The sequence below is a fragment of the Ovis canadensis genome, chromosome 13 (assembly GCF_042477335.2).
Source record: "Ovis canadensis isolate MfBH-ARS-UI-01 breed Bighorn chromosome 13, ARS-UI_OviCan_v2, whole genome shotgun sequence".
NCBI classification, from domain to species: Eukaryota; Metazoa; Chordata; class Mammalia; order Artiodactyla; family Bovidae; genus Ovis; species Ovis canadensis.
Window position 1 is genome coordinate 71,539,173 of NC_091257.1, and position 4,768 is coordinate 71,543,940.

At 44.3% G+C, this 4,768-nt stretch overlaps 1 non-coding gene across 1 annotated transcript; it reads right to left on the reverse strand.

Moving 5' to 3' along the window:
• Positions 1-3,168: 3,168 nt before the first annotated feature.
• TRNAC-GCA (transfer RNA cysteine (anticodon GCA)) lies at positions 3,169-3,240 on the reverse strand. The gene has a single exon. It is a non-coding gene; the product is annotated as a tRNA-Cys (tRNA).
• Positions 3,241-4,768: the final 1,528 nt, after the last annotated feature.

A 4,768-nucleotide genomic window follows, 5' to 3' on the forward strand; every position in this document is an offset into this window, starting at 1 on the left:
AAGGTCACCATCAAGGGATCCTTAAGTCCCAGTCTCCCTCCCTGAGCTACTGAATGAGGAGCCAGGGGTCATCCACCTGTTAGCAAGGGAGGCTGGTGGCTCAGGTGAGTGAGGCTCCACGGTGAGGGTGGGGAGGCAGGTGCCTTCAAGGCCACACCTCCAGACGGCGCACACCTGTGGCCCTCCTGGACTTCCCCGGTGCCAAGTCAGCCAAGAACTCACCCACCCCTGCCAGTCACTGGACCTCACATCAAATTAGCACAGAGGATTAGAGCCTGGATACGTCTGTTGGCTATGGTGTTCACTTTACATTTGCAGGGGAAAAAAAAGTTCAAGAAATGGAACAAAAGTTCAAAAGCCCATGTCCTCCTGGTGGTGAGCATCTCCTGGCTTCCTAGCCTCAGGGTGTAATAAATCACCTATTTTAAAGGTTTGTTTTCAGGCAGGTGAGGGATTTTGCCCTGTGGTCGTCAGCAATGTAAATTAGTGGGTTCTTTCAAGGGGGGTTATTTACTTAGCAAGTCAATTGGGATAGATCATCACTAAATTTTGCCATTTGGCACATGTGATATTTATGTACTTAATAGCTTCATTAAGGAGGTTTCTGGGAGTATATTACCGAACGAGCCTATAGATCACTGGGCAATAAATTTAGAGAACTCTCCTTAGCATTTATCTAATTTGGCCATGGTTTTAATTAAGTGTTTCAGCTAGCGATTCCCATTAATGTTTAATAAAATTTATTATAGAAAAACAAGTTATCAAACCCCAATTTATTCAAGTTCCTTCAACTGATATGGCTGCCCAAGTGCAGTGCCTGTTATGAGAGAAAAATCTGCATTCAGAGTCTCCATAGCTCTGAAGGAGGTGCTGGTCAGAGGCATCTGATAAGGAGTCAGAGGCTGGATGTCACCCTCACAGTCACTCACTTGGACAGAGAGGAGGTTATGGTTGAGATACCCTGGTGGTTATCGGATGACATCGTCTTAGCAGCTGCAGATCAAGGCTGCTTTTGGAAATGATTGGAATGCAGACTGGTGGTGCATGTCCCTGGGCCTCCCATCTTGCCTCCCATTGGCTATCTGACAATGTCTTCTTCCTTTGAAACCAAAGGTCCTCTCCAGACCGCACCCACCCTACAGTCCACAGCCCATCAAAGGCAATCTCACACTGTTCTTTAAATGTGAGGACCCTGTGGACCTGTGGGGCTCTGCCTACACTCTGCCCTTGTGACCACAACTCTCCATCCTCACACTGCTCCTGTGTGTCTGGCTGACAGTCACAGTCAAGCCCCTAGCACCACACCCCTGCCCCCCACCATCCCTGGGATTGCTGGAGACCTTTGGTGTCCGTGCTGAGCAAGCACACTGTTCCCAGAGGCCTGCACACAGGTGTTCACTGCAGCACTTTTTTTGTGAAATAGTGAAAAATATAAATCACCCGGAAGGCCCACAGAGCCTTTGTATAATGTGGAGTATTCCCATAGCACAAGCTGTCCAGCAGCTAAAAGAATAGATGGATCTGTGTATGATAACGTGAAAAACTCATCAGGCTAAGTTGAGTTTTATAAAAAGTGGAAAGAGACATGGTGCTTTTTATGTCAAAACAGAATAAAACAATGCTAGACATTTTCTGTGGCGATACGTAACTATCTAAATGCTTAGCTAGGGCTTTCCTGGTGGCTCAGATGGTAAAGAATCCACCTGCAATGCAGGAGACCTGGGTTCAATTCCTGGGTCAGAAAGATCCCCTGGAGAAGGGAATGGCAACCCACTCTGGTATTCTCGCCTAGAGAATTTCATGGACAGGAGAGCCTGGCGGGCTACAGTCCATGGGGTCACAAAGAGTCAGACACGACTGAGTAACACACACACCCACCCACCCACACACACACACACACACACACACACACACACTTGAACATTCTAGAAAAAGATACAGAGCTGGTAACAGTGGTTACCTCCGAGAAGGGGTGAGGACAGAGAATGAGTGATGGGTAGAGGGAAATGGCAGAGCTGGGCAGAAAGGACTTTAACCTCACCTGGAATGCTCCACTTTCTTTTTATGAGAGAATATATTCACTTGTTGGTAGCTAAAGTAAATATGAATCAGTTTTTTGAAAGATGGCTATATAATTTTCACTGAAATATACAGATGGAACCATTTATGAGGATGAAAAGGAAGCACATCAAAAATACTTAGATGCCATTTAAGTGACTGCTTTGCTCCTCACTTAGAGGAAAATAATTGGATTACTTGTGAAAAGAAAGTAGACTCAGAAAATATATCTGATCCACTACACCAAGCTGTTAACAATTTACAAGAATCTTCGAAAAGCATCGCACTAAACCTTGGGATTTTCTTATTGGAAATTTTCCATAATACTGGAGGTGGTTGAGAGCTGAATAAAGCTGGAGCCCATCAATTTAGTTTTCTCATTTTTGCAATATGGGTTTTTTTCTTTTAATTTACAGCCACCTTTTAATTCTGATACAGTTGAGGCAACTTATGTTTAAGAATATCACCGTGTCCATAAACTTGATGCGAGGTAGAGATTAATATTCACAGCCTAAGGGAGGCAGTCATCCACTGGACAATAGCAGAGCTGAAACGCTGCTAGAGACCACCTAGCCCAGCTCCGTCATTTTATGTACACAGCAAAGGATTAGAGACAGCAAGTGATACAGCTATTCAAGGAGAGATTAAGTTTAAATCATATTATTTAGCACAGGCCCATGCAGTGTACACTTATGTTTCGTCAGCTTGGCTACGTTCCCCCTGTTTTCTAAAAGCCCCACTTTTCATCTGTGATTGAGTATATAATTTGCAGGTCCCAGTGCAAAATGTAAACATGGGGTCCCTTGTTTAACAATCGTTAAGAACATCATGATAATAGCAGAGCAGTATACCAAGCGTAGGGCACCTCTGAGTGCAGGACAGGTTGAGGATACATGCTATTTCTCTATGGCACTGCCCACTGCGGCAGCGTGGGCATTGTTTCCAGCTATACCCAGCCTGAGGGCTAAAACACGTGAAGTGAAGTGAAGTCGCTCAGTCGTGTCCGACTCTTTGCGACCCCATGGACTGTAGCCTATCAGGCTCCTCCATCCATGGGATTTTCCAGGCAAGAGTGCTGGAGTGGATTGCCATTTCCTTCTCCAGGGGATCTTCCCAACCCAGGAATCGAACCTGGGTCTCCTGCATTGCAGGCAGACGCTTTACCATCTGAGCCACCAGGGAAGTCTTAGGTATAAGGATTACACTAATCCATCTCCTAAGCTGACACATGACCCTGTGCTAAACCAGCCTATGTGTCACATTGCCCTGGCCACACTGAGCAGTTCCAGGGTGAGCGTGTGAACCACACCAGAGTAGGAGCCTGATGAGAGTGTTTCCTCGAAGCTCTATTCCCCTGATGTGGACCTTGAGCCGTGTATTAATGACCTAGTCACTACTGGCAGCCTTCCTGTGACCATGAGGAGGGATCTGTCTGACAATAAGGCAAACACAGCAGCCTACAGAGCTGAGCTGGGAACCCAAGGCAATTTGGCTCTGAAGCTACCTGTGAAGCTCTTACAACAAACTCACACGATCCAGTACATTTCGTTTAAATCATTTTGAGTTGGGTTTTCCATCACTTCCATCTAAAAGCATCCTTTCTGCTGTGAGTTCCCATAGATTGTTGAGTTAGTTCAGTTCAGCTGCTCAGTCATGTCCAACTCTTTGCGACCTCATGAACCGCAGCATGCCAGGCCTCCCTGTCCATCACCAACTCCCAGAGTCCATCCAAACCCATGTCCATTGAGTCAGTGATGCCATCCAGCCATCTCATCCTCTGTCATCCCCTTCTCCTACCCTCAATCTTTCCCAGCATCAGGGTCTTTTCCAGTGAGTCAGCTCTTCGCATCATGTGGTCAAAGTATTAGAGTTTCAGCTTCAGTATCAGTTTGTTAAGTGTCCATTTTTCACAACCTTTTTGTGAGAAGTAATTTGGATTGTCAATTAATATTTAAAATATTCATGCCATTCGACACATGAATCCTATTTCTAGGAAGAAATTTATCCTAAAGAAACTGTCACCCAGCTAGGCAAACACATATTTTTTAAATGGTCTTTGCAGTATGGCTTGTAAATGTAAAGAACTGGAAACACCCATATTAACATCAATACCAATACTAATTAAACTATGGTCATTTCATTTTTCCCAAACAACAGAGAAAAGTTGAAAAGCATGAGGTTGATATGAATTTAGAAAGAATACACAGTTTGCTAAGTAAAAGAAGCAAGCTGTTTTTGTTTGCTCTCAATTTTGTAAAATAATGAGGAGGCACTACCACATACCTACAGAGAAAAAAGCTGCTGGAGAATGTGGGGAATTAAATGGAGGGGATTTCATTTTACAGAACACATAAACATTGAAATGCTGCAGAAATCTAATGAGGATATATTGCTTTTACACTGGGGGCAAAAAAAAAAAAAAAAGAAAAAGGCATTTTAAATTGCCAAGCATGTAATTTTTCTGGAGGTATTTGACCATAAGTAACCCATATCTGTTTCTCCTCCTACAGATTCTCTGTGGACTGAGGACTGAATGTTCAAGGATACGAGTGATGCTCATCCCCAGCACCAAGGATTCACATTCCCTGCTGACCTGAACAGCCCAGAGAAGTTGGCTTCCTGTCTCAAGATCCTGGTAAGCTTTTCTTGCCTGTTTTCACATGATCACCTTGATATGTTTGGAATGTGTCTTATATCTGAAAATTGAAGG